Source organism: Ovis canadensis, chromosome 6 (assembly GCF_042477335.2).
Source record: "Ovis canadensis isolate MfBH-ARS-UI-01 breed Bighorn chromosome 6, ARS-UI_OviCan_v2, whole genome shotgun sequence".
Taxonomy (NCBI): Eukaryota; Metazoa; Chordata; class Mammalia; order Artiodactyla; family Bovidae; genus Ovis; species Ovis canadensis.
The window spans coordinates 82,537,875-82,562,722 of NC_091250.1; the positions used below are offsets into that span (position 1 = coordinate 82,537,875).

The 24,848-nt window shown below is 39.2% G+C and overlaps 1 protein-coding gene across 4 annotated transcripts in view; it reads left to right on the forward strand.

The window, feature by feature from the left end:
* Positions 1 to 1,794: 1,794 nt before the first annotated feature.
* ATP10D (ATPase phospholipid transporting 10D (putative)) overlaps positions 1,795 to 24,848 on the forward strand; it is a 126,924-nt gene continuing 103,870 nt past the window's right edge. For 2 of the 4 annotated variants that reach the window (XM_069593060.1, XM_069593062.1), the window contains exon 1: positions 1,795 to 2,131. The gene's annotated coding sequence lies outside the window, so the exon portion shown is untranslated. Of the gene's footprint in view, positions 2,132 to 9,664; positions 9,793 to 24,848 lie in introns of all 4 variants that reach the window. The other 2 variants (XM_069593061.1, XM_069593063.1) reach the window with 2 other exon arrangements.

Consider the following 24,848-nt stretch of genomic DNA (forward strand, 5'->3'; position numbering starts at 1 on the left):
GACTTAGTCATCTTATAATTGAAGGTGGTACCTTTTGACCACCTTCATCACCATACAAAGATATTACATTATTACTGACTATATTCCCCACACTGTGCATTTCATCCCTGTGATTCATTTCATAACTAGAAGTTTGTACCTCTTAAATTCCCTCCACCATTTCACTAAAGTATTAATTTTTAAAACAATTAAATACATTTAAATCAAATGGGACACATGCTCCTTGCATTCAGTCAAATGCTACAGAAACAAAAAGAAAGCTGGTAATGTCCCCTCTTCTACTTCCCCTCATTCTTCATCCTTTCCCTCTGAGTAAACAATTTTGTGTGTCTTAACATCATATTTTATGTTTATATTGTTTCATTTATAATACATTTTATATTTAATATACATTTAAATTAAATATATATATGAACAAACTGTATTACAAAGTGTTTTACATTATCCTGCTACTGCATTTTTTAACTTAAATATAATGTAGATTTTCATCTAAGACAATTTAAATCTAAGCCAGTGATTCTCAACGTTTGCTGCAGATTAGAATCACATGGAGAGCTTTAAACAAATAAAAGAGATTGCTTGAAGTCCATCCCCAGAGATTCAGATTTAATTGGCTTGGGTGGGGCCTTGGCATCAAGCTCCTCAGTTGACTCTGATGTGTAACTTGTTAGAACCCGATTTAAGCAATCCAAACTGGCTGCAAATACCAGCTCCCTGCCTGAATTGTCCTGGTATTCATCCTCTCAAGAAAGCCCTCCACCGAGATTATTTCAGCATCAGTGCTGAGGGGAAATTACGGAAAGCTCTCCCCAGGAAGTTTGGCTATCAGAAAAATTGCTTCATCTTTTATATCATTTAGAGAGAGTCTAATGACTGTAAAAAGGGTTACCAGGGCCAGGAATTTCAGAGGCCACGAGATAGAAACTCTGGTCTACTAGGCTAGGCTTATCCCAGAACTGAACAAAACTTGCCTGCAAGAAAGAGTTTCCTGAATTGGCCATCGCAGGAAGCCACACCCAGAACTTGTTTCTCCTTGTCTGGGAGAGGCACCTACTCTGTAGGTGCAGGAACTTGTTCGGCCTCTCCAGCTTGACCTTGCAAGTCTCCTAGCTACATGGTTCTGTCCTGATGGGCTCTTCACTATTAGGGAAACGTTCGTACTATCATTTAGTTTTCTTCACTCTTGCCACGTATTTAAACATTTGAGAAAATGGAAGATAAATATAAAAAAGTTGTGGAGAGATTTGCCCCTCTTTATCTTTGTGGGATAAAACAAGTGGCAGCCAGTGATTCTTACTATTTGGTCTGAATTATTGTTCTGCCTTCTCTGCATCCCCTTTCCCTTTCTCAAGGCACTTTGCAGGTGAGAAGTGTTGAGAGAGCTGATGGGTTGTTGGAATTTACTTGGAAGTAAAATATATTTTTAAAGCTGTGAGTTTTAAGCTAGCAGACTATGGCAGCACAAAGCCACATAATTCTGGGTGAAGAAGGGGATAGAAGGTCAAGGAGTGAGGAAAAAAGACCAAATAATTTTTCTTTTTTTTCTCAATATCTCTTTTCTAGTTAACATCAATATTAAGTATTTAGATTTGACCCTTTTACCCTCCAAAAATAATTCCCAAGAGTTTCAAGTTTAGGTAAATGAATGAACTGTTAAAACAGAATTTCAGCGATACAAAAATAAACCGAACACCTGAGCAGGCAGGTTCTGGGTTACTGGGAGACATCTGCATCAAGCAGACAGGAAGCTCCCGCCAACAGCTGGAGCTGGGAAACCCCTCGGCGGCCAAGCCCGCCCCTTGCACCTGACGTCACGAGAGGCGGGGCGGCGAGCGATTGGCCTTCCGCGGAAGTTCGGGCCACTCTGCATCCCAGCGGAAAGCGGAGGCGGAGCCGCGGGGGCGGGCCGCCGGGAGCAGAAGGTTGCCAGCTCGGCCCCGGCTGGGCTTAGGTTTTGGCAGCTGACTTTGAGAGCCGTCTGAGAGGTGTTTTGTTGGTTTTTTTCCTTCAAAGTCAAATGGCTGGCGTAGAAGCATAACCCGCCTCCTCTCTTCGGATCTGTGCTTGGTTCTTCTCTTGCATCTTGGGACTTGTGACCATCATGCTGTGATGTGTGCCCAGAGAGAAACTGGTAAGGGTGAACCAGCGAGCCTCTTTGACGGTTTCCCTGCCTTCGTTTTCACTACTCTTTTCCCCTGTTTCTTTACTCTCTCTGTCCTCTGCCTCCGGCAATAGTGGTGTTCAAATCGGATGAAGTACCTCAAAACTGGACTTTGTAGCTTTGTTAAACTTTAAAAAGAAGACTCTTACACCATTTTCAGTCACTTGATTACAGGAGAGGGATGACTATCTTTTCTGAATGCTGGGTTTTATGAAAAGATAAGTTATGCACACACACCCTTTGTCATCTCATTGTGAAATCGAACAGTTTAAAGCAATTTTGGCTCTGTTTCAAATATAATGAATAGAATAGGGATTGAGATTTTTACCCAGTAGATAAACCACGGATTGATTCCTTAGGAAGAAAAAGGTGTTTGTGTTGGAGCTTGCCCAGAAATAGTTTTTACAGGAGCCCTACCAAAAAGCCCTCAATTTTCCATGCAAACACTAATTTTGCAGAGCTTCATTGTTGTTTGGGGCACCCTTTACTTTACACTGTAAAACCTGTGATTATACTTTACAGAAGAGAGACATCTGGTTGGTTAGTGAAACCCTCCATTCTGGAAGGTCAGGCTCCCTGTGCCTTCAGAAATCATGTATTTAAACTATTCATAATCATAAGGGCACGTCTCCTCGGGTATTTAGAGTGTTATCTAAATAAAACCAAAGATTTTTTTTGCTTCTTTTCACATAAGTTCTTTTCAAGGAGAAAAACAATTCCGTAGTCTGAGGGCAAGTCTCTGACTCTAATCAACCTTGAAAGAGGACCCACAAGGATAGGGCACTCCTTATCCACCAATGTTACTATATCCGAAAAGTAACTCCAGAGCAGATAAATATTTTGAAATTCGGCTAGGTCACCGTTTCTGGGTAGAGTACCATCAGAAAGAGATTTGGTGGCTTGTTTAGAGCCAGTGTGTAGCACATGATCATTGTAACGGTAAATTCATTCAGTGCCCAGGTGTAAGCACTCATTCCAGTTTACCCCACAAGGTAATCTCTCTCCTTCTGAACTCTGCTGTCCATGATACAGATACCTATTACCTACATTGTGATAATTTATCACAAGGAGATCATGCTATATAATTTGAAAAACAACTCTCCAACATTCAAAAACTTGTAGACAGTTTTAAAAAGTAACACTGTAACTGCTAAACATTTGTTAAGTTGTATAAAAAAGATGGAGAATCTGAGCAGTCTAAAATAGGATGTCAGTACTGTTTGACCTTTGCCTAATAACTGAATATTTGTTCAATACGATTGCTTAATGACTAAATAGAATTTGAATGGGCTATCATTTATTTTGATGTTAGTAAATGGAGGAAACATTTAGAATTTGATTATAATTTGTAATAGAACAGAGATGATACATCTGTTAGACAGATGGACTTAGAATTAACTTGAAAAATTAAGAGGTAAAAAATGTCCACATATTCAAGCCGCCTCTACAGATCTTATTGTCTGATCTAGTTGAAAGTAGTCTTTTTAATGAGGCAAAACCAAAGAAAATGCTACAAACAAGATCACTTGAGGATCCTCAAAACTCAAAGCATTAGCAGCTGTGCAGGTTTCCTTTTCAGCTGAAATAGGTTTGTTGTGAGTATATTCTCTTAAAACATCATTCCCTTCCTCCCTGCTGTGAAAGAATTTCAATCTGAAATTGATAGAATGAATGATTTCCCTCATGTGCCTTTAGGAAAGCAAAGCTTAAAGACTGGGAGACCAATTTCCCATAAATGCCTGATTTACAGAGGGCTTCCCTGGTGGCTCAGACGGTAAAGAATCTGCCCGCGATGCGGGAGACCTTGGTTTGATCCCTAGGTTGGGAAGATCCCCTGGAGGAGGGCGTGGCAGTCTACTCCAGTATTCTCGCCTGGAGAATCCCCATGGACAGAGGAGCCCGGCGGGGTACAGTCCATGGGGTCGCAGACAGCATGGAGCGACTAAGCACACACACACACAGAAGTCGATAATTTGGAAGTTTCTTAAATGTCAAGGAGTTAATCAGAAGTTTTGCCTTTTATCAGCATTGGAAAGTTTTTGCTTGTGATTTCCAGAGTAAAAAATAAATGACCCAGGTCAGGTTGGTGTCCAAAAAACGAGTTACATTGAGTTTCTCTTGTATGATTAGACTGGTCGTATCTGCTCAGGGAATTTTCAAAGCAGGTCTCCGTTTATTTTGACTTTTTAACAGATACTCATTGAACTCTCTCGTTACATGCCCTGCGCATAAACACAGCCTATTCCAAACCCTGCCGGCTTCCTCAGTGGTAAAGCCTGTGATGCAGGAGATGTGGCTTCAATCCCAAGGTGGGGTAAATCCCCTGGAGAAGGAAATGGCAACTGACTCCAGTATCCTTGCCTGGGAAATCCCATGGACAGAGGAGCCTGGTGGGCTACATTCCATGGGGTTCCAAAGAGTCGCACAGGACTAAGCTACTAAACAACAACATTCCAAATCCTCAATGAACTCACTTCTGGCTTGCTATATAGTTCAGGTGTCCCAAATTGTAATTCCTCTGTTATTCCCAAATTCGTTTCTTTGAGCATGCCTCTCAATTTACGTCTTTACTAAGATGGAGGACATTTCTACTGTAGATGGATTTATTTCATTTTAGAAACCATCTTAGTCATAGAAACAGTACTTTTCACAAAGCTAGTATCACAGAGGAAAAGTAATGGTGGTACCAGTTTTGAAAAAGAGTGTGTCCCTGTGGACTACAGCCCATCAGGTTCCTCTGTCCATGGGATTTCCTCCCTTAATTTATTTCGCTAAAATCTACTTACTCCATTTAAGGCCATTCTGAAAGAGGAAGATGGGAACAACTACAGTTCTGTTAAAAAAACAAACAAAATTTTAACTCTTTAGGTAGGATAAATAATTTTATAAATCTTATTATTTTGGTTATAAGGAAGGTGAAAATTAGCTTTACATTATCCAAAAATGTGAAGTCTTTCTTCAGTTTAGTGAGTGAAGTCCCTCAGTAGTGTCCCACTCTTTGCAATCCTATGACCAGAGCCCACCAGTTTCCTCGATCTGTGGGATTTTCCAGGCAAGAACACTGGAGTAGGTTGCCATTTCCTTCTCCAGGGGATCTTCTCCACCCAGGGATCGAACCCAGGTCTCCCGTATTGAGGACAGATACTTTACTGTCTGAACCACCAAGGAAGCATTCTTCAGTTTATAGTACTCGTAATTACTTAGCACTATGTTTAAAAATTCTCATTCCTCTTGCAGACTATAATAATACATAGAAAGTTCTACTAAAAATCTTAACTGTCCTTTCTTCTTTGCTAAAGTCTTCCATAGAGAGGTATTCTCAGATAGTTTAATGACATATTCTACTAATCTGTGATGTCTTTCAGCCGACAAATTAACCTTGCCATGTTAGAAAAATGCCTGTCTTTTAAAAAATTTTTATTGAAGAATAGTTGACTTACGATATCATTAGTTTCAAGTGTGCAATATAATATTTCAATATTTTATACATTATGCATGAAGTTATTACAATATTATTGATTGTTTTCTCTGTGCTATGCATTATATCCCTGTGACTTATTTATTTTATAAGGTAGTTGGCACCTCTTAATCCTCTTCACCTGTTTGATCCATTCCCCCTCCCTTCCTGCAACCACTAATTTGTTCTCTATATTTGAGTCTGTCTCTGCTTTGTTATATTCGTTTGTTGCTTTATTAAATTTCATATATAACTAAAAACATACAGTATTCATCTTTTTTCTGACTTATTTTACTAAGAAAAATAACCTCTAGGTCCGTCCTTGTTGTCACAAATGGCAAGATTTCATTATTTTTTTTATGGCTGAGTAATCTTCCGTTGTGCATATATACCACATCTTTTGTATTCATTTGTGTGTTGAGGAACACTTAGCTTACTTTCATATCTTGGCTATTGTAAATAATGCTTCAGTGAACATTGGGGTGCATGTATCTTTAGTGTTTTAATTTGGGGGGATAAATACCTAGAAGTGGAATTGCTAAGCATGTGGTGGTGGTTGTCGTTCAGTCACGTCTGACTCTCTGTGACCCCATGGACTGCAGCATGCCAACCTTCCCTGTCCTTCACTATCTCCCAGAGTTTGCTCAAACTCATGTCGATTGAATTGGTGATGTCATCCAACCATCTCATCCTCTGTCACCTCCTTCTCCTCCTGCCCTCAATCTTTCCTAGCATCAGAGTCTTTTCCAATAGAGGCAGCTCTTCGCATCACCAAAGTGTGGAACTGCATCATCAGTCCTTCCAATGAATATTCAGGACCGATTTCCTTTGACTGACTGGTTTGATCTCCTTGCTGTCTCCTTGCTGTCTCAAGAGTCTTCTCCAATACCACAGTTCAAAAGCATGATTCTTTGGTGCTCATGCTTCTTTATGGTCCAAGTCTCTCATCCATACATGACTACTGGAAAAATCAGAGCTTTGACTAGATGGACCTTTGTTGGCAAAGCTATGTCTCTGCTTTTTAGTTCTGTTTTTGAGAGGACTCTGTATTGTTTTCCAGGGTGGCAATGCCAATTTACATTTCAATTAACAGTGCACAAGCATTCCCTTTTCTATACATTCTCACCAATACTTGATGTTTCTTTTCGATGATAGCCATTTTGATAGGTGTGAGGTAATAGCTCATTGTGGTTTTGATTTGCATTTCTCTTCTGAATAGTGATGCTGAGCATCTTTTCAAATGCTTGGTCATCCGTATGTTTTATTTGAAAAATACTTATTTAGATTCTGTGCATTTTTTAGTCAGACTGGCTTTACTTTTTGATACTGAGTTGTATGAGTTTTTTTTTTTTTTTTTTTTTTTTTTTTTTTTTTTATTTTTTTTTTTTTTTTTTTTTAATTTTTAAAATCTTTAATTCTTACATGCATTCCCAAACATGAACCCCCCTCCCACCTCCCTCCCCAGAACATCTTTCTGGGTCATCCCCATGCACCAGCCCCAAGCATGCTGCATCCTGCGTCAGACATAGACTGGCGATTCAATTCACATGATAGTATACATGTTAGAATGTCATTCTCCCAAATCATCCCACCCTCTCCCTCTCCCTCTGAGTCCAAAAGTCCGTTATACACATCTGTGTCTCTTTCCCTGTCTTGCATACAGGGTCGTCATTGCCATCTTCCTAAATTCCATATATATGTGTTAGTATACTGTATTGGTGTTTTTCTTTCTGGCTTACTTCACTCTGTATAATCGGCTCCAGTTTCATCCATCTCATCAGAACTGATTCAAATGAATTCTTTTTAACGGCTGAGTAATACTCCATTGTGTATATGTACCACAGCTTTCTTATCCATTCATCTGCTGATGGACATCTAGGTTGTTTCCATGTCCTGGCTATTATAAACAGTGCTGCAATGAACATTGGGGTACATGTGTCTCTTTCAATTCTGGTTTCCTCGGTGTGTATGCCCAGAAGTGGGATTGCTGGGTCATAAGGTAGTTCTATTTGCAATTTTTTAAGGAATCTCCACACTGTTCTCCATAGTGGCTGTACTAGTTTGCATTCCCACCAACAGTGTAGGAGGGTTCCCTTTTCTCCACACCCTCTCCAGCATTTATTGCTTGCAGATTTTTGGATCGCAGCCATTCTGACTGGTGTGAAGTGGTACCTCATTGTGGTTTTGATTTGCATTTCTCTAATAATGAGTGATGTTGAGCATCTTTTCATGTGTTTGTTAGCCATCCGTACCGCATTTGTGCCTCTGAGGGCTGCCTGAGGGCCGAACCTGAGCGGCTTGGACCGGGGAAGTGCACGCAGCCTAGGACCAGCAAACAGAGTTTTTAAAAATATATTTTGGATATTAACCCCTTATCAGACATATCATTTACAAATACCTTCTCCCATTCAGTAAGTTGTATTTTCATTTTGTTGATGGTTTCCTTCTTTGTGAAATAGCTTTTTCATTTGATGTGGTCCCACTTATTTTTGCTTTTTGTTGCCCTTTCCTAAGGAGACATATCCATTAAAAATATTTCTAGGACTGATATAAAAGTATACTGCCTTTGTTTTTTACTAGGAGTTTTTTGTATCAGGTCTTAGTAGAAGCCTTTCACTTTTCAGGTTTATTTTTGGTTTATTTTTCATCCTTTTACATGTGATTGTCCAGTTTTCCTAACACAGCTTATTGAAGAGGCTGTCTTTTCCTCATTGTATATTTATGCCTCCTTTGTCATACATGTTAAGTCGCTTTAGTTGTGTCCGACTCTTTGCAACCATCGTAGCCCACTAGTTCCCTCTGTTCATGGGATTCTCCAGGTGAGAATACTGGAGTGGGTTGCCATTTCCTTGTCTAGGGGATCTTCCTGACCCAGGGATCAGACCCAAGTTTCTTACATCTCCTGCATTGCCCAGCAGGTTCTTAACCACTAATGCCACCTGGGAAGCCCCCTTTGTCGTGGAGTAATCAATTGATCAGATGTGGGTGGGCTTCTTTCTGGGTCTGTTCCATTAATCCATGTGTCTGTTTTTGTGTGAGTATCATACTGTTTTTATTACTGTAGCTTTGTAGTATAGTCTGAAGTTAAGGAGCATGATGCCTCTAGTTTTGTTCTTTTTCTCAAGATTGCTTGGGCTAGTCAGGATTTTTTGTAGTTCATACATATTTTAGGATTACTTATTCTAGTTCTGTGAAAAAATGTTGTGGATGAATTGATAGATATTGCATTGAATATGTAGATTGTTTTGGATAGTACATTCATTTTAACAATATTTTTGTGATCCATGAACACAATATATCATTCCATTTATTGGAGTCAACTTCAGTTTCTTTTATAAAGGTCTTATATTTTTCAGAGTACAGGTCTTTCATTTTCTTTGGATTTATTCCTGGCTATTTTATTCTTTTTGGTGCAATTGTAAATGAGATCGGTAGCTCATTTTTATTGTATAAAAATGCAACAGATTTCTGTATGTTAATTTTGTATCCTACAATTTTACTAAATTTATTCTAGTTTTTCTTTTTTTTGGTGGAATTGTTAGAATTTTCTGTATATAATATTATGTCATCTTCTACTAGTGATAGTTTTAATACTTCTCTCCCAGTTGTATGTCTTATTTTTCTTTTCTGATTGTGTAACTTGGGACTTCCAGTACTATGTTGAATAAAAACGGGAGCATGGTCATACTTGTCTTATTCCTGATTGTAGAGGGAAAAGTCATAGCTTTTCACTGTTAAATAGGATTAGCTGTTGGTGTGTCATAAATGGGATTTACTATGTTGAGGTATGTTCCCCCTGTACTCACTTTGTTGAGAATTTTTATCATAAATATATATTTTTAATAATATCCTATTCTTTTGAATATAATTTTTTCATCTTAGTAGGTAAAGACTTACTACTAGATATCCTTTTTAATTTCCCATCATTCCTTAATTTGTACTTGAAATGCAAACCATATTGAACTACACAGTGTTATGTAACACTGGGTTACAGGGTTTTCCAGCTGCCTTACCTTTATTCATATTTTCTTTTCTAAAATTTACAGATCACATATCTGATTCTCGATATTTCCCAAGACTCAGTTAAAGTTCTGTCTCTTGGGCAGCCTACCCTACTTTTCTGTCTTCCAGTCTCATGTCGTGTATTCTCCTAAGATGTTCTAGTTCCGTAAAGGTATGTACTGCATGATTAGTGTGACTTATTTATTTTATTTTTGTCGAATTGAGTATTTTGACTGGTTCTGGGCATGTTTATTCATTCTCAAAGTACCAGCACTGTGCCTATAAGACAAGGTAAAGGAAATGAACACTCAAAGGTAAGCTCCTAGAAGACAGAGATTTTTGTCTGTTTTGTTCTCTGATTAATCTCTGTTACCTGTTATAATGCTGGCATAATAGTGGAAGCTCAGCAAACATTAGTTGGAAGAATGAAGTTGAGCACTTTCAGTGTGCTGGACAAGTACTGGTACATTGATTTCATAAACCTCCTTTTAAAACAGTGTGAGGCTGAGTAGTATTCCATGGTATATAGTACACATAAAAAGGATCACATGTAAGTCAGTGCTAATGAGGTGGATGGATCTAGAGCCTATTATGCAGAGTGAAGTAAGTCAGAAAGAGACAAGCAAATGTATATTAACACGTATCAGTGGAATCTAGAAAAATGGTACTGATGAACCTGTTCGCAGGGCAGCAATGGAGACGCAGACATGGAAAACAGACTTGTGGACGCAATAGGGGAAGAGGAGAGAGGGTCACTGAAACTCGTACTTCACCATATGTAAAATAGACAGCCAGTGGGAATTTGCTGTATGATGTTGGGAACTCAAACCTGGTGCTCTGTGATAACCTAGAGGGGTGGGTTGGGGTGGGAGGAGGAGGGGAGGCTCAAGAGAGTGGGGACATATGTATACCTATGGCTGATTCATGTTGATGTTTAGCGGAAACTAACACAATCGTGTAAACCAATTGTCCTCCAGTTAAAAAGCAAAAAATTGTCATTTAAATGGTAAAAAAAAGAGTATGAGGCCTATGATTTTATTTCCATTTTACAGATGAGGGACCTGAGGCTCAGGCTAAGAGTTTGTGATACAGACTGAGAATCTGAGCGTCAGTACCATTGGAACTCTTTAGAGCCTGTGTTCTTTATACTAACTGCAGATGAATCTGCTGTTTTGAAAACAGCTGATTATAATATCACTTTTAATTCAAATGGATGTGTTTTGGAGGGTGGAGGGCATCTAGTAATTATTGGAATTGACCACTTATCATGAATCCAATTTCTAATTCCAGTGAACACCATCCATTTCTTTTTAATACCATTTGTAGTTTTCATCTATCTCTTATTGCTATTTATATACTGTACTTAATAACACTTAACTTGCAAGCTTTGGGGACAGTTTAAATACAGTCATCCCTCCCTGCCCTTAGCCCTTAGTGGCTCAGACTGTAAAGAATCTGTCTGCAATCCAGGAGACCCAAGTTTGATCTCTGGGTCAGGAAGATCCTCTGGAGAACAGAATGGCAACCCAATTCTTACCTGGAGAATTCCATGGTTGGAGGAGCCTGATGGTCTACAGTCCCTGGGATCGCAAAGAGTCAGACACAATTGTTACTTACATTTGTGAGTTACAATTGACTAACACTTACATATCCCTGCCTATCTGTGTGAGGTTGGTTCCAGAACCCACTGTGGGTATCAAAATCCACAGATGTTCAGAATGCAGAGTTGACCCTTCATATCATCAGTTCCATAATTCAGCGAGCCATGGTTGGTGTAGTACTGTATTTATTGAAAGCAGTCAGCATATAAGTGGACGTATGCAATTCAAACTCATGTTGTTCGAGGGTCAAGTGTATGTATGTTGCGACAGTTAAAGTAATTGACATATGTAATCTGTGCTTGTGTTACTTTGTCATGTGCTGAAGTTATTTTTATCCATTGTGAAATTATCTGTGAAATATTTATATCATATTTTAAGTGACCAAAATACTTCCAGAATTGAATCTTAAAAAAAGGTTTTAGAAATGAATTAAACCTCTTGTTCATTATACTGGAATATTTTTTTAATAATTCAACTAAAATAATATCTGTCTTCATCATTTATCCAGTAATGCCACAAGCTTAAAAATTATAGTCTTTCATGTGTTTATTTGGTTTGTAATTTAATAGCTCAGGTTAATGATCTGCAAGAGGCCTTTGGAAAACATTTGTGGTCTGTTTAGTTTTATGAGTATATACATTCTTTCAATGCCTAAATTCTTTCCATTTTAGCTGCAAATAACTCCACTTCCCAGTTTATGCTTTTTTCCTCTTATTATTCCATATTCTTTTAAGCGTTTTATTTTCTTTTGCTTTTTACAAATTTCCATGATGACTAATCCAGAAAATAATTGCCCTACTTTTTATGTATAAAGAAGTAGTTTCACTAATTATTTAAATAATGTATGCATCATTGGGGAGGAAATGAATAGTTGCATAAAAATGATACTTAATAGTAATGAATCCATGGAGAATATATACTTTAAATTAAAAATCAGTCTCTCTAAAACAGTCACAGATATAGAAAACAAACAAACTTATGGTTACCAAAGGGAAGGAGTAGGGGGAGGGATAAATTCCATAAATTATGGAATTAGCAGATACACACCACTCCATATAAAATAGATATGGATTTACTGTGTGGGACAGGGAATGGTATTCAGTATCTTGTAATAATCTGTAATAGGAAAGGATTTTTAAAAAGGAACTATATATATGACTGAGTCACTTTACTATACATCTGAAACTAACACAATATTGTAAATCAACTATAGTCAATAAAAAATAAAATTTTTAAAAGGTACAAAAAATCTCTTCAGAGCAAATTTGGGTTGCCTAGGCTCATGGTTTTAAGTCTGGTCCCCAGTGTGAGAGCATCAACATCATTCGAATTTCTTAGAACTGCCAGTTCATAGGCCCCACTGCAGACTGACTGAATCAAACTGGGGCGAGAGTGTGTGTGTTCCAGGTGGAATCTGTGCTTTCGCAAACTTTCCAGTGACTCAGATCTCTGGCAGTTTGAGGACACAGGCTTAGGCTTAAGAATCTTAAGATTTCTTTATTTTGTTATTTTACTTAATTTTAAAATTTATTTGATGTACAGTTGATTTACAATATTAGTTTCCTATATGCAACATAGTGATTCAATATTTTTATTGATTACACTCCATTTAAAGTTGTCATTAAATGTTGGCTCTATTCCCTGTGCTGTACAGTCTCTGCCCTTGTAGCCTTTTTATACATAGTAGTTTCTGCCTCTTAATCCCCTATCCCCATCTTGCCCTTTTTCCTTCCCTCTCCCTACTGGTAACAACTAATTTGTTCTCTGTATCTGTGAGTCTTTTCCTGTTTTGTTATATTTGTTCTTTTTCATCTTTTGGATTCCATGTATCAGTGATAACATACAGGATTTTCTCTGCCTGACCTAATAGCATAATAACCTGTAGGTCCACTCATGTTGTGGCAAATGACAGAATTTCACTATTTTTTTAGTGGCTAATAGTCCATTGTGAGTGTGTGTATGCGTGTGTGTACCACATTTTTATCAGTCTATCTGTTGATGGACACTTAAGTTGGTTCTATATTTCAGCTATTATAAATTCTGCAATGAACATAGGTCTTTTTGAATTAGGATTTTCATTTTCTTCAAATACATAGTCAGGAGTGGAATGGGTGGATCATATGCTAGTTTTTTGAGGAACCTCTACACTGTTTTCCACTGGGCTGCTGCACAAGTTTATATTCCCACCGAGAGTGTACCAGGATTCCCTTTTCTCCACATCCTCATCAACATTTGTTATTTGTAGACTTTTTGGCGATAGCTGTTCTGACAGGCGTAAGATGATACCTCATTTTAATTTATATTTCTCTGATTAGTGATGTTGAGTGTCTTTTCATGTGCCTGTTGACCATCTTTCTCTTCTTTGGATTTCAAAAATCAGGTGGAATTGACCAAGTAGAATCACACCGAAGCACCCCACTCCATCATTCAACAATACTTTTTCCCACACTTTTTTGATTGCTTGACTCTTATCCTCTTAAAAATCAAATTCTTTTTTGATGAGTACTCATTCCCTGGACGCATAGTGTACCATAGTGAACCTGACTGGACATTAATTTATTTAAAAAACTCATTGAGTACTTGCTATGTGCTGGGCATTGTCCAGTTAGTTACTGGTTAAAGCAGTATACCAGATGGTCTTATAGAGGAAACAGACATGAAAATAATAATTATAGCTCATTCCTCTATCTTTTGAATAATCTTTTAAAGCTTATCTTGATGATCACAATACAGTGTGTTATGTTTTACACACACAAAAATACACACTTCATCACATAGAGCTGAAGGTTGCAGTCTTTGTATGAATGAATAAAGATAACACACTAGGAAATTTGTATTCTGCCAGTTTAAAAAGATACTTTGTAGTTTTCAAAATGAGCACTTATCTGGGGTTTAGCTCCACTTACTTATCTATTGGTTAGTGTTTTAATGCTCTCAGTATTTGCTATTCTGAAGCCTGGCCATAAACATGTCAAAGTTTGTCCCAAGGGAATTGATCTCTGAAGTATTTCAGGCAATGAGGGAATCGCATGAACTTCTTGCAGGATCCCTCTCCTGGACTGTGTGGTCTTTGAAGACAAGAACCACAGAGTTTACACATAACTTTTCATCATTTTGGTTGTAATGCCTGGACAGTACTTTGCTGACATATGGTAGCCTTTTGGTAGCTATTTATTAAACAAATGTAAGGAAAGGCAATCTCTGAACAGTGAGAATAGGTTTCACTAAAATAAGTCTTCTGTTTCTATACTTCTGCTTCCTGAAGACCACTGAGGTGGTTAATTCAGTTTATTTGTTCTAAAGTAGTTGGAAATATGAGTTCAAATTTCATGAAGGCAGATATTTGGGCAGCCAAGGGGAACACAAACCTATGAAAATAGTCATGAACATTCAAAACAAGGTCTTCAACTGCTGGTTGAAAACCTATAGATATGCCTCTGAAGACCCTGAAGGCATCACTATATGGGGTACTTTACAATAATTGGTGCTTTGAGCATTTTGGTGATGAATTCTCAGAAAGAAAAACTTATTCAAAATGTTGTATAAAATGTAGGAAAATTGAGAACACACAATGATTTCTATCATGAAGAAGTTATTTTGATATTTAAGGGATAAACTTCAAACCTCTTGAAAAAAATAGGGTACTCAGAGGAACTTCCTTCCTGAGAGTTTTAGAACAATGAAATTCAAATTCCTCTGCTATTTTTAAAACTAGGTTCTATTTGTTTTATTTCCCCTTTTATGTCTTTTTTGTTGCAGAGTCTTATTAGCAGCCATTTTAGGGTTACCTGCTAAAGATCTTCAAAGTATAATAATTTTAGCATATATAATAAAAGCTATAATACCGTGAGATAACTAAGCTTATATTACTTCTAGAGTTGGTATGTATAAGATTGTTAGAGGTATTCTGGTTGTTACTGCATATAAGAGAGCTGTTATTTTAGTCATTTGTTCATAAGTCTATTCCACAAATATGTGTTGGAAGTCTGCTCTGGGTTTGATACTGTTCTAAGCGCAGGTTACATCAGTGGACAAAGATAAAAATTTCTACTCTGGAAGGGGAGACAAGAACTAAAATACAAAAAAAATTATAGATTGTTAGAAAATGACTTAAGTTTATGAAAAATAAGAAAGTGAAAAAGTATAAATTGCTGAGACAAGGCTGTGTAAGGAGTGGAATGAAGGAGAGGCAGAGGAATAGATTGGAGAGGACATTGGGAGGTAGGTGTGCGTGGCCTTCATGGCTTTTATTATAATTAACATGGTAGCCTTTCAGTTCAGTCGCCCAGTCGTGTCTGACTCTCCCGTGAACCACAGCACGCCAGGCTTCCCTGTCCATCACCAACTCCCGGAGCCTACCCAAACTCATGTTCATTGAGTAGGTGATGCCATCCAACCATCTCATCCTCTGTTGTCCCCTTCTCCTTCTGTCCTCAGTCTTTCCCAGCTTCAGGGTCTTTTCCAATGAGTCAGCTCTTTGCATCAGGTGGCCAAAGTATTGGAGTTTCAGCTTCAGCATAAGTCTTTCCAATGAATGTTCAGGACTGATTTCCTTCAGGATGGATTGGTTGGATCTCCTTGCAGTCCAAGGGACTCTCAAGGGTCTTCTCCAACACCACAGTTCAAAAGCATCAATTCTTTGGTGCTCAGCTTTCTTTATAGTCCAACTCTCACATCCATACATGACTGCTGGAAAAACCATAGCCTTGGCTAGACGGACCTTTGTTGGCAGAGTAATGTGTCTGCTTTTTAATATGCTGTCTAGGTTGGTCATAACTTTCCTTCCAAGGAATAAGTGTCCCCTTTAGAGAATTTTGCCTTGGAGACTAACAGAGATCATTCTTTCTTTTTTGAGATTGCATCCAAGTACTGCATTTCAGACTCTTTTGTTGACCATGATGGCTACTCCATTTCTTCTGAGGGATTCCTGCCCGCAGTAGTAGATATAATGGTCATCTGAGTTAAATTCACCCATTCCAGTCCATTTTAGTTTGCTGATTCCTAGAATGTTGATGTTCACCCTTGCCATCTCTTGTTTGACCACTTCCAATTTGCCTTGATTCATGGACCTGACATTCCAGGTTCCTATGCAATATTGCTCTTTACAGCATCGGATCTTGCTTCTATCACCAGTCACATCCACACCTGGGTATTGTTTTTGCTTTGGCTTCATCCCTTCATTCTTTCTGGAGTTATTTCTCCACTCATCTCCAGTAGCATATTGGGCACCTATTGACCTGGGGAGTTCCTCTTTCAATATCCTATCATTTTGCCTTTTCATACTGTTCATGGGGTTCTCAAGGCAAGAATACTGAAGTGGCTTGCCATTCCCTTCTCCAGTGGACCACATTCTGTCAGACCTCTCCACCATGACCCGCCCGTCCTGGGTTGCCCCGAAGGCATGGCTTGGTTTCATTGAGTTCGACAAGGCTGTGGTCCTAGTGTGATTAGATTGACTAGTTTTCTGTGAGTATGGTTTCAGTGTGTCTGCCCTCTAATGCCCTCTTGCAACACCTACCATCTTACTTGGGTTTCTGTTACCTTGGGCGTGGGGTATCTTCACGGCTGCTCCAGCAAAGCACAGCCGCTGCTCCTTACCTTGGACGAGGGGTATCTCCTTACCGCTGCCATTCCTGACCTTCAACGTGGGATAGCTCCTCTAGGCCCTCCTGTGCCTGCACAGCCACCGCTCCTCAGAGTTGGACTGTGAAGAAGGCTGAGCGCTAAAGAATGGATGCTTTTGAACTGTGGTGTTGGAGAAGACTCTTGAGAGTCCCTTGGACTGCAAGGAGATCCAACTAGTCCATTCTGAAGGAGATCAACCCTGGGATTTCTTTGGAAGGAATGATGCTAAAGCTGAAGCTCCAGTACTTTGGCCGCCTCATGCAAAGAGTTGACTCATTGGAAAAGACTCTGATGCTGGGAGGGATTGGGGGCAGGAGGAGAAGGGGATGACCGAGGATGGGATGGCTGGATGGCATCACAGATTCGATGTACATGAGTCTGAGTGAACTCCGGGAGTTGGTGATGGACGGGGAGGCCTGGCGTGCTGCAATTCATGGGGTCGCAAAGAGTTGGACACGACTGAGCGACTGAACTGAACTTAGAGAATTTTAAATTGCAGAAGAAGTTTTAGGTTCCAAATGAAGCGTTAACAGGGCAAGTTCGAGTGTTGGACTCAGATGATAGTGGTGGAGCAATGCCAAGTGGTGAGAATCCAGATATACTTGGAAGGTGATGGTGGTGGTGCTCAGTCATGTCCAACTCTTTGTGGCCCCGTGGACTGTAGCCCGCCAGGTTTCTCTGTCCGTGGAATTTCCCAGACAAGAATACTGGAATGGGTTGCCATTTCCTACTCCAGGGGGTCTTCCCAACCAAGGGATTGAACCCACCTTTCTTGCGTCTCCTGCATTCGCAGACAGAGTCTTTACCACCGAGCCATCCAGGAAGCCCCATATTTGGAAGATAGAGTAAACAAAATCTACTGACTGTGTGGTTTGTGAGACACAGGACCCTGCATGATCCAGAGGCCTTTGGGCTCAGGGTCCTAGAGGATGGAGCTACATTCAACTAACTGACAGGATGAATCTGTGGAATAAGCAGGTTTTGGTGGGGCTAGTATCAGGAGTTCCATTTTGCACATGTTACCATTTGATGGTGAGCCCAGATGGAGATGAGCTGACTAGTTGGCAATCAGAAGTACATATCTGGAAATTAGGAAGAGATCCAGTCTGTGCTGGAGGGTGGTTATGTGGTGGGGAATCTGTAGAAGTTCTCTTCTGAGGGCTTTGACTTTCCCAGTAAAATAGAAATATGGTCTTCAGCAGAAAGGGAGCTGTTGGCAATTAGAGGAGAAAGTCTAAAACAGTTGTCGGTAAAAGTGGGAAAGTGAAGAGACTAGAAATGTTGTGTGACTGCAGTTGGCATGTCTGGTCAACTAGTAGTTCATGGTCAAGAATTTAAAGTAACACTAAGCCTGCTTATTTGCCACCATATCTTTGCACAAGTTCTTACTTACTTCTAGTCCCCTGGCATGTTTATAAGAATATTGCTGCTATCACAAAGGCAAAACATAAAAAAAAATGAAGTGACACTCTTCAGGGATTTCTCTTAGCCACTTTCAACTTTTCAGTATTGGAACAGAGTATGTAGAGATTCAGATCAAACTGATTTGAGTTGGCCAGGAAGTTCATTTGGGTTTTCTGTAAGCTGTAACTAGGGTAAGGGTTTGGCCAAGAAAGAAGTGAAAGAGGAGCTAAGAGGCTGAGAGACTATACAAAGCAGTGATAGCAGTGTTGACCACAACATTCAGACTAAGTACGGAAGTGTGGCCACGCAAGAATGAAAGGCAGTGAGGAGGTGGCGGGAGGGGGCAGCTGCTTGAAGGTCCCTGTGGGGTCAGAGAATATGGAAGGCAGAATAAAAATGAGTCATTTATTTTAAACACATGTTATATGTATATAGTGAATCATGTTTCAAATATATGGAAACTTTCTATTGAAGGCATCTAATACATTTTTTAAACTTAAATACAAATTTAAGTTTAAATTTGAATCGTTAACTTCAGTTTTTCAAATGAAGTATGCCTTCAGTATTTTCTCCTTCTAAGTGACTTTTCCTTATCCTAGTCCTGTTCTTCCCACCCTTACATTCTTTGGAGATCCTCTGTGCCTCTGCCAACCTGTTGCTCAAGTGCTTTTGCCCTGTGTCAGAGCCTCCTAATAACTACAGAGGCTTATTTGCATTAGCCTTGGGTGAGTTTCTCACTCTGAGCCTCAGTTTCCTCATTTAAGTGGGGATAATAATTTGTGCTTTATTGTAAGAACTAACGTTAATGTGTATTTATCCCTTGCACAGAACTTGACATGTCTTTAAAAATGGTAGATACTGTTATCATCTTAGGCTTATAGAATGAGTCATATTTTATTAGAGTTGAATAACTAAATCTCAAAAACATGCTGTTCTGTCATTTCAATAACATGTTATTTTAGAAGCATCTAGGATTATCAGTGTCAAAACATGGTATTAACGATTGCTATCATTAACCTTTTAAAGATTATTTTTAATTGGAGGATAATTGCTTTACAGTACTGTGTTGGTTTCTGCCATACAGCAACATGAACAGCCATAGGTATACATATGTCCCCTCCCTCTTGAACCTCCCTCCCGCCTCCACCCCAACTCACCCCTCTAGGTTGTCACACAGCACTGTCACACACTCCCTGCATCATGTAGCAAATTTCCACTGGCTCTCTGTTTTGCATATGATAATATATATGTTTCAAAGCTACTGTCTCAAATTGTCCCGCTCTCTCCTTGCCCCACTGTGTCCACACGTCTGTGCTGTCTGTCTCCACTGCTGCCCTGCAAGTGGTTCATGTAGTACCATTTTTCTAGGTTCCATATCTATGTGTGTCAATATATGATATTTGTTTTTCTCTTTCCGACTTGCTTCACTCTGTGTAATAGGCTCTAGGTTCATCCACCTCATTTGAACTGACTCAAATCTGTTCCTTTTTATGGCTGAGTGATATCCCATTGTATATATGTACCACAGCTTCTTTAGCCTTTCCTGTGTTGTTGGGCATCTCGGTTGCGTCCATGTCTTGGCTATTGTAAATAGGTCTGTGATGAACATTGGGGGACATGTGTCTTTTTTCAGTTATGATTTCCTCAGGGAATATGCCCAGTGGTGGGGTTGCTGTGTCATATGGTAGTTTTATTTCTAGTTTTTTAAGGAATCTCCATGCTGTTCTCCATAGTGGTGGTATCAATTTACCTTCCCACCAACAGCACAAGAGGGTTTCCTTTTCTCCACACTCTCTCCAGCACTTATTGTTTGTAGATTTTTTGATGATGGTCATTTTGACCAGTGTGAGGTGATGCCTCATTGTAGTTTTGATTTGCATTTCTCTAATAATGAGCAATGTTGAGCATCTTTTCATGTGTTTATTAGCATCTTTATGTCTTCTTGGCTTCCCTGATGGCTCAGTTGGTAAAGAATCCGCCTGCAGTGCAGGAGTCCCGGGTTTGATTCCTGGATCAGAAAGATCCGCTGGAGAAGGGAAAGGCTACCCGCTCCAGTATTTTTGAAATTCCCCTGTGGCACAGCTGGTAAAGAATCTGCCTGCAATGCAGGAGACCTGGGTTTGATCCCTGGGTTGGGAAGATCCCCTGGAGAAGGGAAAGGCTACCCACTCCAGAATTCTGACCTAGGGAATTCCATGGACTGTATAGTACATGGGGGGTTGCAAAGAGTTGGACACAACGAGTGACTTTCACTTCATTTCATGTCTTCTTTGGATAAATGTTTGTTCAGATATTCTGCCCATATTTTGATTGGGTTGTTTATCTGGTATTGAGCTGCATGAGCTGCTTATATATTTTGGAGATTTATCCTTTGTCAATTGTTTCATTTGCTGTTGTTTGCTCCTATTATGAAAATCGTCTTTTTACCTTGTTTATAGCTTCCTTTGCTGTGCAACAGCTTTTAATTAGGTCCCGTTTGCTTGTTTTTATTTCCAATACTCTAGAAAGTGAGTCATAGAAGATCTTGCTGTGGTTTATGTCCAAGAGTGTTGTGCTTATGTTTTCCTCTAAAAGTTTTATAGTTTCTGGTCTTACATTTAGGTCTTTAATCCATTTTGAGTTGATCCCTCTGTATGGTGTTAGGAAGTATTCCAGTTTCATTCTTTTACATGTAGCTGCCCAGTTTTCCCAGCACCATTTATTGACAAGACTGTCTTTGCCCCATTTTATATTCTTGGCTCCTTTGTCAGAGATAAGGTGCCCACTGGTGCATGGGTTTATCTCTGGGCTTTCTATCTTGTTCCATTGGTCTATATTTCTGGTTTTTGTGCCAGTATCATACTGTCTTGATGACTATAACTTTGTAGTATAGTTTGAAGTCAAGGTGGTTGATTCCTCCATCTCCATTCTTCTTTCTCAAGATGCTTTGGCTATTTGGGGTCTTTTGTGTTCCCATACAAATTGTGAAATTTTTGTTGTTGTTGTTCTAGTTCTGTGAAAAGAGCATTGATACTTTCAGAGGGATTGCATTGAAAGTATAGATTGCTTTGGATACTGTAGTTGTTTTCACAATATTGATTCTTTCTACCCAAGAACATGGTATATCTCTCCATCTGTTTGTTTCATCTGTGATTTCTTTCATCAGTGTTTTATAGTTTTCTGCATATAAGACTTTTGTTTCTTTAGGTATGTTTATTACTAGGTATTTTATCTTTTTGTTGCAGTGGTGAATGGATTATTTCCTTAATTTCTCTTTCTGATATTTTTGTTGTTAGTGTATAGAAATGTAAGGGATTTCTTTGTATTTTATATCTTGTGACTTTAATACGTTCATTGATTAGCTCTAGTAATTTCCTGGTGTCATCTTTAGGGTTTTCTATGTATAGTATTACTTCTTCTTTTCCAACCTGGATTCCTTTTATTTTTCTTTGATTGCTGTGCCTCCGAAACTATGTTGAATAATAGTGGCAGGAGTGGGCCCCCTTATCTTGTCCTTGTTAACCTTTTAATGTATGTTTATTTTTTTTTCAGCTTTAAGAATAGACTAAGAGAGTGGGAACTCACTATGAATATAGGTGAGATTTTTTTTTAGTTCCCAATAACAAAGGTACATGCATATACTTGCATCACTTACCTGTAGTTTTGCTAGCTTAATTCAGTTTTGAGTCAAAGCATCAGACAGAGGTGACTCATTTAGGTGTGTTATCCCTTCAGAAAAAAAGTTGAGGTATATTAAAGAGAGATAGTAGATATTTAAGTGTCTATATATTGACATATGTTTCAGTGTCTATATAATGGGAGATATATATGTGTGTATGTGTGTGTGTATAGGCTTTATTCTCACGCAGGAGAATTGAAGAAACTCTTTGTATTTAATATAAGTTTGGAACACTAAGAATGGATAAATTTTTCTATATAAAACAATGCATTTGTTTACCCCAGTTATATTTTATACTGCTATCTTCTTTCTGGGGCTTCCCTCATAGCTCAGTTGGTAAAGAATCCACCTGCAATGCAGGAGACCCCAGTTCAGTTCCTGGATCAGAAAGCTATCCTGGAGAAGGGATAGGCTACCCAAATAAAAATGTTGTATTTGAAAATTCTGATTTGACTCATCAACAATGATATAAGCCTGTCACTTTTTGCTCTGCTTGGCCCCCTCCCTTATTCTGGGCTAGAGGCTGCTGCTCTGATGTAAATAGAACTGTATTTTTTGTTTCTATCTCCCCACTATTAACCATTGAGTCTATTTTTGAGGCCATGGTTCTTGAATGAATGGGACTGAGTGAGCTTGATTTAAGCATTCTTTTCTAGATAGGGGTATGTGCTTAAGTAAAATGGACTTTTTCCTGTTTAGCATCCTAAAAATGATAGAACTGTAACAAAGGTTTTTTAGTGGTCAAAGTGAAAGATACGTAGTTTCTTATATTCTCATGTAGCACTTCCTTTCATGATACTAACCACCAGGAATCAAAAGTAATAGTTCAGTGCTTTTGGTGATGTATTACCCTTGCCTGGCCTTAATATGGAGCAAGCATCTTATCTGCAGTGATTTTGGAGCCCCCCAAATAAAATGTCACTGTTTCCATTATTTCTCCATCTATTTGCCATGAAGTGATGAGACTGGACGCGAGGATCTTAGTTTTTTGAATGTTGGGTTTTAAGCTAGCTTTTTCACTCCTCTTTCATTTTCATCAAGAAGCTTTTTAGTTCCTCTTCACTTTCTTGACTTCACACTCCAGGATGTCTGACTCTAGGTGAGCGATCAGACCATTGTGGTTATCTGAGTCATTAAGATCTTTTTTTTTGTCTTTTTGGGCTTCAAAATCACGGCAAATGATGACTGCAGCCATGAAATTATAAGACACTTGCTCCTTGGAAGAAAAGCTATGACGAACCTAGACAGCATATTAGAAAGCAGAGACATTACTCTGCCAGCAAAGGTCTGTCTAGTCAGAGCTATGGTTTTTCCAGTAGTTATGTATGGATGTGAGAATTGGACCATAAACAAGGCTGAGTGCTGAAGAACTGATGCTTTTGAGCTGTGGTGTTGGAGAAGACTCTTGAGAGTCCCTTGGACTGCAAGGAGATCCAACCAGTCCATCCTAAAGGAAATCAGTCCTGAATATTCATGGGAAGGACTGATGTCGAAACTGAAACTCCAATACTTTAGCCACCTGATGCGAAGAACTGACTCACTAGAAAAGACCCTGATGCTGGGAAAGATTGAGGCAGGAGAAGCAGGGTATGACAGAGGATGAGATGGTTGGATGGCATCACCGATGCAATGGAAATGAGTTTGAGCAAGCTCTGAGAGTTGGTGATGGACAGGGAAGCCTGGCATGCTGCAGTCTATGGGGTTGCAAAGAGTAGGACGCCACTGAGTGACTGAATTGAACTCCGTGTATTCTTGCCACCTCTTCTTAATACCTTCTGCTTCTATTAGGTCCATACCATTTCTGCCCTTTATTGTGCCCATCTTTGCATGAAATGATCCCTTGTTATCTAATCTTGAAGAGATCTCTAATTTTTCCTATTCTATTGTTTTGCTCCTTTTCTTTCCATTGATCATTTAAGAAGGCTTTCTTCTCTCTCCTTGCTGTACATTGGAACTCGGCATTCAGATGGATGTATCTTTCCTCTTCTCCTTTGCCTTTTGCTTCTCTTTTCTCAGCTATTTGTAAGGCCTCCTCGGACAACCATTTTGCCTTTTTGCATTTCTTCTTGTTGGGGATGGTTTTGATCACTGCCTCCGGTGCAGTGTTACGGACCTCTGTCCATAGTTCTTCAGGCACTCTATCAGATCTAATCTCTTGAATCTATTTGTCACTTCCAGTGTATAATCGTAAGGGATTTGATTTAGGTCATACCTGAATGGTCTAGGGGTTTTCCCTACTTTCTTCAGTTTAAGCCTGAATTTTTCAATAAGGAGTTCAATGTCTGAGCCATAGTCAGCTCCCAGTCTTGTTTTCGCTGACTGTATAGAGCTTCTCCATCTTTGGCTACAAAGAATATAATCAGTCTGATTTCAGTATTGACCATTTGGTGATGTCCATGTGTAGAGTCTTCTTTTGTGTTGTTGGAAGAGGGTATTTACTGTGACCAGTGCATTCTGTTGGCAAAACTCTGTTATCCTTTGCCATGCTTCATTTTGTACTCCAAGGCCAAACTTTCCTGTTTCCAGATATCTCTTGACTTCCTAGTTTGCATTCCAGTCCCTTATAATGAAAAGGACATCTTTTTGGGGTGTTAGTTCTCAAAGGTCTTGTAGATCTTCATAGAATTGTTCAGCTTCTGAGGCATTTGTGGTTGGCACGTAGACTTGGATTACTGTAAATAGAATAGTGTTAGAATAGTATAGAATGGTGTTTCTCAAAGTGGGTCCCAGGACTAGCATACCAGCACTACTTGGAAACTTGTTAAACATGTAGATTCTAGATCCCCACCCTAGATTTGCTGTATCAGACTCAGGGGTGTGTCTCAAGACTTCCTGATGCATCCTGGCATTTGACATCCGCAAAAGGCATCTTGAAATGACTATGCACAAACGTGTTTTTCTTTTTAGGGTGAGTGAGCTCGTGTATATATTTCAAGTTGT